The following is a 10,134-nucleotide window of genomic DNA, read 5'->3' on the forward strand; positions in this document are numbered from 1 at the left end:
CAGAGAAGGAAGTGAGCAAGGGTTCCCCACTCTGCAGTTTGCCTTGCCCAGCACCCCCTATCCACACAGCCAGGGGGAGTCCCGGGAAGATGACTGTATTAGAAATAATAATCCCTGACCTCAAAGAAAAACATGATGGATTGCATTCATTCAGCAACAGCTTCTGAAAGCCCGACTGCACCGGGCACAGTGCTAGGCGTACGTCACTTCGCCACTGAGACCACCCTTCCAAGAGCTCAGGAACCCGTTAACCGGGTCTCCATATATAACAGCAGAATAATGCAACCAAGCACACAAAAACTGCCCTAATGTCTGTCCTCTTTGGGAGGAGACTGTCCCCGCTCCAAAGACCTGGCCCCTTGACCCTTAGGGCAAGTCCCAATTCTTCTGCTCCATCTGTTCATTCATCCAGGCATCCCATGGTTGTCTTTTCATCTGCCAGGCACCATGTTGGGGAAGCAGAGGTCAAGAGTGCCTCCCAAGCGGATGAGAGGAGCCCCCGTCCACATACACGCATTGTGAGAAATATCGCTGGGGATGCATATGTGCCCTTCGTCGCAAAACAAAAAGAGAGCCTCTGACCCAACTCTGGTAAAAATGTAAGCACACTGTCCTCTGCCCACATGGTCAGTAGTCAGTGGGTTTGGGAACAGCATCTCTGGCAGCTTTCTCTGTTAGAGACCTTGGGCTGATCAACCTTATTCAACCACCAGCAGAGCAGTGGGCCAGCCCTTACCTTCAGAGACCGCCCCCCCTCCACTGCGTCCTTAATACCCACCTCAGCACCAAGTGGTCCCTGACGAAGCTTCAGGGACCAGCCATTCAAATAGGGACTTGGATGCCGGGTGTCACCTCAGGAAGGAAGGAAAAACCCAAACTGAAGGCACGTGAGCTTCCCCTCTGTGCCAGAGACCCTGCTGCCTGTCACAAGCCAGACATGATGTATAGGAATAATAAGGCCCCTTGAATTACCCATTAAGTACTGTCAGCAAATCACATGATTTGTTTTTTAATATTGCACATATCTGGCCCCTGGAAAATGATGATGATGCTATCTCCGCCAGCTGGATAATAAACAGAGCTCCCCCCGCCCCGCCGCCCCCATTCCCCCTCCCCACACCGAGCCAGGGAGACACAGCCCCTCCTCCAAAGTCATATCAGAGCAAAGGCGAGGAAAGAGAGACTCAGCCCACACTCCGGCTCCTGCATCTTGGGCTTCAAGCCAGCACTCTTCTGACTGCCTTCACGGATACAGGAGGGTTCACAAACTTCCCTACCTTGTTCCTCCCTCCAGCCAACTTTCCATGGCTTCCCAGGGAGCATGGCTGCTGTGTAGATGTCACTTGCTCAGAGTAGCCATCCCTGACTCCCCTGTGTAACTAAACCAGGAACCCTCCACGATTCTCCCACCAAGCGCCTGTGGTTTCACTTCTAGCATCCCACCTGTTTGCTTGTTCAATGCATCAGTCATGAGACAACATGCCCCGGGAAGGCAGGAACCATGGCTGCCTTGTTCACAATTCAGCCCCACTACTGGCACACAGTAGGACCTCAGGAACGACATGCTGAGTAACTTAGTAGTAAATGCTCAGTAAACCCTGCGTGACTGAACTGGGCCACATTTCCTAGAGCAATCAGCGCATGGCGAACTTTGGTGTGCATCAGAATCACGCCACAGGTTTTCTAAACCACAGACTGCTGGGCCCCATCCCCAGCTTCTGATTCGGTAGGTCTGGGGTGAGGGGAGGGGCGGCCTGTGGATTTGCATTTCCAACCAGCTGCGTGCTGATGGCAATGCTGCTGGTCCAGGGACCCCACTTTGAGAATCACATCCCGAGAGAATCGCCCATAAATGAAGATACCCGTTTCCTGCCCTTCTGCCTTCTCATCAAATTTATTGGAGCTGTCCACATGAGTACAAGTGACAAGGACAGAAAACAGAGCTCTCTGGATCCAATCTGTCCTATGTAAATAAAATTCTTCTCATCCCTAATAGTGGGAAGGTAAACTGAGGCGAATGGATGCAAAGTGAGGTGGACTGTTCAGCAAGTTGGCACAAACAACACAGAACCCCGCACACCAGATACACAGCTTCCTGTTCCAATCACTGGGCTGCACTTTTCTGACACCAACTGTAGAAATGAGTTGGCTTCCAAGTGGCTTATTAGAGAACAAATTATTCCCTGTTTTGCTACTCTTTCCATTTGAGTTAATCTGCAAGTCTAAAGTCCAAGCAGGTGCCAGAGTTATTCCTGCAACTGGCACCAAACTGCATTCAGAAGCACAATTAGCACTTCGTTAATGTGCCTCAGAATGGGATAATCTACATATTACCCAAAGGCCGCCTCAGTCCCCACCGCACTTCACCTTAATGTGCCAAAGTGCAGGTTGCCCTGCTCACAGGCCTTTACAAATCCAGCATTTGCCAGGCAGCTGTCCCGAGCTTTTCATTTGAAGAGAGCAGGGAGGACCCCCTGGTGACAGCAGTTAAGAATCCCAGCCGCAACCTCTCTTCTTTCTTCCTATTCTTTTTCTTCCTGAACTATTCAGGCCACAAACAAACGGCTGGGGGGGGCGGGTGCTGACGGGGGCGTCCTAGAAAAGTGGGCACCTGCGCCACAGCACTGGGGAGACACAGTGGCCCAGAGCCAAGTGTTGGAGCACAAGTGTGGAGAGGAGGACCCAACCAAGGAACAGCTCAGCTCAGGGTCTGGAGCCTGAACACTGTGAGAGGTTCCTGCATGGGACGAGGGCCACAAGGGGAGCCTGGTGTGGGGTGCTGGAGCTCCAGAGGGTAAGGAGGGAGTCCCAGGAGGGGGCAGCCAGGCGAGGGGTATGGGTACCTAAGAGGATTGGGAGGGTCTTCCTCACCAGGTTAGGGGGACAGCCTGGGACAGGCTGGGAGGCCAAGAGGGAGGAGGAGGGCCTCTGTGCCAGGAAGGGGTGATGGTGGCAATGCAAGATTACATAAGGGGAGACTGATCAAATAAGAAAGATCAACAGGAGCCAGATTTCCCACTGTTAGAGACGGAAGCTACAGGCACAAAAAGGATGAAAACTAAAGTGAATCCTGAGGTGTTAGATTGGAATTTGGGGTATCTATGTGAACTGATGGTTTTTAATATTCAGTTAGATAAACATATAAATACACATGCCATTGTATGTGCAGACATACATGCACATATTTCTCCACTCTGTCCACCAAGAGGGTCTGGGAGCCACCCCAGTACCAATGAGCACACCTAGCCCTTAGATCTTGGTTTCTAAATACCATTCTCCACTGAAAGAAATCAGGGCTCCCTGAAAAATGGGCTGATTCCAGACAGGGGCAGGGAAAGTACAATACGAATTTGGAATATCTTACTTTACCATAAGTAAGGAAGCACTCAGAGAACGATGGGGACTTGTGAAAAGGGCACTAAAGCTAGCTTGGAGGGATTCCCACCGGGCAACTCTGAGGCAATTTCAGCATCAAAAGATGTAATAATAATAAGGTACAATCCACTGAATAAAATATGAAACACAAGTTCATCCTGATATAGATAAATGAATAAATTGAAGTTTGATAAGGAACGGGATATTCACCTAATCTCAAAGCATCTCCACACATGGTTACTTACAAAGAGGAAAAGGGTAACTTTGCCGTGGAGAAGGCTGGTGACACCACCTTAAACAAAAGTAATCAAAGTCTATATCACCAAGTCCAGGACAAATCAGAATCATGGGGTGCCTGATAAGGTGCAATAAGAAGGGCACAGCATCACTTCTATGAAACTCCTGCCGAAGACGCACAGCCTGAATCTACTCATGAGGAAACATCAGACAAACCCAACGTGAGGGACATTAGTCAAAAGAGTTGGCCTGGAGTCTTCAAAAGTGTCAATGTCTGGAAAGTTAAGAAAGGACCGGGAATCTGTTCCAGAGTGAAGGAGATTAGGGAGACACAACAACGAAATGCAGTGTGTGACCCTAGACTGGATCCTTTCACTCTAAAGACCATCACTGGGGCAGCTGGCCACACTTGACTGGGGTCTGAGGATTAAATGTTAGTAATGAATCAGGTCACTTCCTGCCTTCGATGATTGGTTATGTCACGTAAGAGCACGTCCTTGCTTGTAGAATATATAAACTAAAGTATTCATGGGTGATGGGCATCATGTCAGCAACATACTCTGAAATAGTTGAGGAAGAAAAAGGGTTTTTGCACTGTACTTGCAGCTATTCGGTATAATTGAAGATTGTTTCCAATAAACCATTCAGGAAGCTACAGCGATGATGACAGCAACAGACCTGAGTCTCCTGCAGCCAGCATTATCTGGCCGTGCTCTCAATGAGCTCAGTCGGCTTAGAGACACTGCATGAGTCAGCCTCACGCCACCGGGGTGAGGTCATGGTCGTGCCTGCCATTTTAAACATCCTGAGTGGACGAATGGCTTGAGGGGAGATCAGTGGATGCTGTGCCCTCCGGGAGCCCTGCACTGATTCTGGGAAGGATCCAGGCCACTCAGATTGGGAAGACGGAAGTCTATCGCTAATGTGAACGCTGGGTCTTTGGGGAGGGGAGCAGTGTCCTGGCTTCCGATTCCAGGTCTGGTCCTCATGGGTGCTACTCTCTAGGGCTCTACCCTCAGAGGCTTTGCCTCCTCCACCTTTTCATGCGGAAGGCTGGCTGGGCAGGAGTGTCTATGCCAAAGCCTATCCTGGAAAGCAGATGTGGTCCTCTCGGGGGTCTGACCTGCTCGCCAAGGATGAGAAGCCTCCTTCAGTGTAGACTGACGTTCACACCTGTGCTCCACAGTGCAAACACAGCAAAGACCTACTAACTGATTCATCCCTAGAACAGGGTGACCAGGTGGTGAGGGGTCTGACAACCACATCGTGAGAAGAGAAGACCCAGCAGAGATGGGACATCTGTCTTTAAACGTTTGAGGAGGTGGCCCATGGGGGTGGCTGGATTTATGTCACGTAGCTCCAGCTTAACACCTAGAACCAATGGTGGAGGATGAAAGGCAGTGGAGTTCAGCTCCACATAAGGAAGGGACTTTCTAATACTGGATCTAGCCAACGCAGGCCAGGGCCCGTGGGTGGGCTGGGATCCTGGAAGTGGGCAAGCAGACATTGAAAGGCCATCTGGGAGGGGAGCTGCAGCAGTGACCTCATCAATGTTAGGATGATTCCAGGGAAGACCAGATTACCCTGTATGGCTCTGACTAGGAAAAGAAGCCAGAGCTTTAGTGAGCAGAGTGAAGACAGCATTCCTGGGCTTTGCTTAGGCCAGTAGGACAGTCCCACCAAGCCAGAGCACCTCTGTCTCCCCAGCAGCTCACCTTCTGCCACCCGCCCCAACTTTTCCAGCATCTAAGGTGAGTAGATGCAACACAAATCCTGAGGAAGGACCAGGACCTCACGGCTCCTCAACATTGTGTCTGGGACTCCGTGGCCTCCCAGATGTGCAGCCTCTCCACCACCACCACGGAGGCTGCCCCCCCACCCCGAGTCCAGCTTGGACCATAGTCCCACGTGTTCCCAAAGACCTCTGGCCCCTCCCAAAGGCAAGACGGCTGGCCTGCCTGGTGAGTCTCCTCCTTCCATCACCTGTTTCTCTTCCTTCGACCCTTGAGTCACTGTCCCTACATCACACAGGTGAACAAGCCTCAGGCTTCAGGTTACAAATCCTAAGCGGAACCGGAGGGCTGTGCCCTTCTTCCCACTTTACCAAAAGCTGGTGAAGAAGAGGAAAGGTCATCGGAGCCCCTGGAAAGAAAGAGTAGGGTGCTGCAAGATTCATCATTATGCCAGTTCACCTGGAGACAGAGGTTAGGTCAGCGCGGAGAGTTTCCCACGCGCAAAGCCATCACCCACTGACGAGTCCAGCAGATACACATACACTGTACGGTTTCATATTTGCGTTCACTGCTCTGGTTGGATTTATTAAAAGAAAGAGACAGGGCTTCCCTGGTGGCGCAGTGGTTGAGAGTCCGCCTGCCAATGCAGGGGACGCGGGTTCGTGACCCGGTCCGGGAGGATCCCACATGCCGCAGAGCGGCTGGGCCTGTGAGCCATGGCCGCTGAGCCTGCGCGTCCGGAGCCTGTGCTCCGCAATGGGAGAGGCCACAACAGTGAGAGGCCCGCGTACCACAAAAAAAAAAAAAAGAAAGAGACAGTGATTTTTAAAAAGGTAGAGAAAGGGGACTTACAATAGCACACAGGGATAATGGGTTGTTGCACTGGATGCATTATTCCCCAGGGGCCGGAATAAAGAATTAGAGCAGTGAGATCTTATTTGATGTTTCCATACGCCTGTTGAATTTTCAGCTTGGATGCAATACCAAGCAGACCCAGTAGCCAGCCCCTCCCTTCTCAGCACTGCCACGACAAGTTTTAAGGGAGACCAGTTCAGGCTTATTAGACACTTTTATTATTCAACTTATACCCCACCCAGATCCGTGGGCACAAATCACTTTTACATAACCCATGTATTCACGCACATATAGTTAGCAACTTTGTGTCTCGGAGTTTAGCAGCAAACTCAAAGTTGAAAGCAACCGACAGCCAGACTTTTATTTTCACGGTACTGTTGATAACCCCACTCCACGGGCTCATCTGCCCAGTGAACGTGCCATGGGCAAGAACGGACGGTGGGCTGGCACACCCAAGACCTGGCCTCTGCACTGGCTCTACTGCTAACTTACTGGTAGCCTTCAGAAGGCAGAACCTTCCCTGCCTCTGTGATCATACCGGCTCTATGTACTTCAGAGAGCAATAAGGAAGAGATCATAAGATCATGAGAGGAAAGTGCTCAGAACAATAGGAAGTGCTTTAAACCTATAAAATTAGGTGCCATGTAGTCAGAATCACGTTTAAAAAATGGGATCTGCTTTCCGCGCCTGACAGGGGTCCATACGGCTTTGTCCTGGATTCCCGTCGTAACTTAAAGGGAAACTTTCACAATGTCCGGAGCCCTTGACGTCCTGCAAATGAAGGAGGAGGATGTCCTCAAATTCCTTGCAGCAGGAACCCACTTAGGTGGCACCAACCTTGACTTCCAAATGGAACAGTACGTATACAAAAGGAAAAGTGATGGCATCTACATCATAAATCTGAAGAGAACCTGGGAGATGCTTCTGTTGGCAGCTCGTGCCATTGTTGCCACTGAAAACCCAGCTGATGTCAGTGTCGTATCCTCCAGGGATACCGGCCAGCGAGCTGCTGCCACTGGAGCCACTCCTATTGCTGGCTGCTTCTCTCCTGGCATCTTCACTAACCAGATCCAGGCAGGCTTCTGGGAGCCAAGACTTCTGGTCGGTGGTTACTGATCCCAGGGCTGACCACCAGCCTCTCCCAGAGGCCTCTTACGTTAACCTGCCTACCATTGCTCTGTGTAACACAGACTCTCCTCTGCGGTATGTGGACGTTGCCATCCCACGCAACAACAAGGGAGCTCATTCAGTGGGTCTGACGTGGTGGATGCTTGCCCGGGAAGTTCTGCGCATGCGTGGCACCATCTTCCGTGAACACCCATGGGAGGTCATGCCTGATCTCTACTTCTACAGAGATCCTGAAGAGATTGAAATGGAAGAGCAGGCGGCAGCTGAGAAGACTGTGACCAAGGAGGAATTTCAGGGCGAATGGACCGCCCCACCTCCTGAGCTCCCCGCTCCTCAGCCTGAGGCAGCGGACTGGTCCGAAGGTGTGCAGGTGCCCTCTGGGCCTGTTCAGCAGTTCCCCACTGGAGACTGGAGTGCTCGGCCTGCCACTGCCCAGGCCACCGAGTGGGTAGGAACAACCACTGAGTGGTCTTAAACTGTTCTTCCACAGACTCTTAAAACGGAAATAGGTTGATGAAAAATAAACAGTTTCTTAAAAAGAAAAAAAAAATGGGGGATCTGAACACAGGGCTGTGAAACATACAGAGGTCTGAGTCATGCTCTGGTCCCACCCCTCATTTCACAGGTAAGAAAGTGGGCACCATGGGCGGCACAGCTACTCGCAGGACAACGGCAAGACCAGTCAGGTTTGGATGAGACAGTTAAGGTGCATCCCGTACTTGAATGCCCACCCAATGGCCACCTAGCCTCTGCTTGATTATCTGCATTGACGAGGAGCTCACTTCCTCAAAGGCAGCGCCTTCACCTTTGAAAGGCTTAGGAGACTTTTCAGAAGCATGAGGAAGGAGAAGCAATTTCTGTGGCCTTTTCTCTACCCATCATTTGGCCCAAGAGATACTAAAGACGCCGCACAGACTGCTTCTGCTCCCTCTTCTGTACAATACCTGGTCAGTGGGGCTGTTCCCTATGATACTTCTCTCCTTCAGTCTGTGCACCCCTGCATCACTGGCTCCTTTGTTCACTCCGCACATCAGTCTCTGCCGTCCCGGTTACCCTGCAATCAACGTGCTCTAACTTGCCCAGCACTAGCTCCCAGCTCATCTCTTTGGCGTGGCCACCTTGTCCTTGGCAGCTGACGGTCTGAACACTCAGGACCTCTTCGGTCACCTTGTGTCAGAGCAGCTACTGTCAGCAGCTCCTGAAACTGAACAGGAAGCTGAGGGATCAGGCCTGGACAAGCAGAGCTCCACGTGCTCCAGTCCACTGTTGATACCTGGCACAAAAATTAAGGCCTTGAAACAACCCAGAGAGGCGGGCACAGAGCCTGCGGCTTGGCTAGGTGCTGGTCAGGGGCCAGTACTCCGGCAAGGAAGCCCCTGCACTATAGAAGATGGCAAGAAAGACCGTTGCCATGGTGACTGTCGGGCAGCCTAGACTGCTGCCGCCGGTGAGGAAAAGGCACTTAGGAAGGATCACAGTGAGATGCAGGAATTCACCCACAACCACTACCCAACCCAGCAGGGGCGTTACCGACTCCAGCTGTGCCTGGGCCGTTTCCCTTGTGGTCCACGAGGAGGAGGGGGCAGGGCTGACATTAATCACCCTATAGGAGAAGGGGAGGTCTTCAGGGGTGTGTGTGTGCACGTGTGTGTGTGTGATATGTGTCTGTGTAATGTGTGTGACTGTGTAGTATCTGTGGTGTGTGTCTTTGGGGGGGTGGTCTGTGTGTGTGATACGTGATGTGTGTGATATGTGTGACGTATGTGATGTCTGATGTGTGTGTCTATGTGTATATTTGTGTGATGTGTGTGGCTGTGTATGATGCGTATGTCTGTGAGTGTCCCTATATGATTGCGACGTGTCTGTGATGTCTGTGTGATGTGTGTGTAGTGTGTATCGTGTGTGTAATATCTGTGATGTGTGTGTCTGTGCCTGTGTGTGATGTGTGTCTGCATGTGTTGTGTGTGTGTGTGACGTCTTGTATCTGTGTGCTGTATTGTGAATGATGTGTGTGAGGTGTGTCTGTGTGTGTGATGATGCGTTGAGCTGACCAAGCATCAGTGCCTTCTTGGGCAAAGCCTCTTTCTTTTCAGGCCCAAAAGCACAGGAACTCTTGGAGCAGCTGGAGGGTGGTGACTTGAGGCTGAGCGAGTCACCCCTCCCCCGTGCCCCCCCGGAAGCAGTATGCAGGCTCCTCTATTAGCATTAATTACAATGTGCTCTAATCATTTGTTTACAGGCTGCCTCCCCCACTGAAGGAGGGAGGAGCTTGAGCCCAGGGGCTGCGTCTCCTGTTTCTGCCCGAGTGCCAGCACTACTTTGTGTCCTCGGCACAAGGTAGACATCCAGTGAGTGTCGCCTGACTGAATGACTCTGACAAGGACAAGATCAGAGCATCTGCACTTCATACAGCAGTGCGCAAGATCAAGCTCATTCAAGGAGCAGCAGTGGGGCTCTCGCTCCGCTGGGCACAGCGCTGTGATGGAGTCTCCTCACCACGGAGTCCACGCAGAGCGAGAGGGACACTCAGACTGTGGCCCTCCTTCTCCTGTGGCAGGGACACAGCGCCGGAGGCAGGCCCACGGTACTGGTCAGTGGCAGCACTGGAAGCGGTGCCCGGAAGACCTCACCACGCGGGCATCCACTCTGCAGGTTACCAAGGAAGGACTGGTCTTGTTTCACATTTATTTAGTTGCTTTTAATTTACATCCAGTCCACCTGCTCTTTTTGGTGTACAGGTTTACGCGTTTTGGACAAAGGCATAGAATTGTGTAACCACGAGGAAGATACAGAAACATTCCCTCAC

General features: G+C 51.5%; 1 pseudogene; it reads left to right on the plus strand.

Annotated features, from left to right (window-relative positions):
* The first annotated feature begins 6,714 nt into the window (after positions 1-6,714).
* Positions 6,715-7,818, plus strand: LOC113618090 (40S ribosomal protein SA pseudogene; annotated as a pseudogene).
* The last annotated feature ends 2,316 nt before the right edge of the window (positions 7,819-10,134 follow it).

This window comes from Aethalodelphis obliquidens, unplaced genomic scaffold (genome assembly GCF_003676395.1).
Source record: "Aethalodelphis obliquidens isolate GAN/ISIS:26980383/991018 unplaced genomic scaffold, ASM367639v1 scaffold5, whole genome shotgun sequence".
In the NCBI taxonomy this organism is placed as follows: Eukaryota; Metazoa; Chordata; class Mammalia; order Artiodactyla; family Delphinidae; genus Aethalodelphis; species Aethalodelphis obliquidens.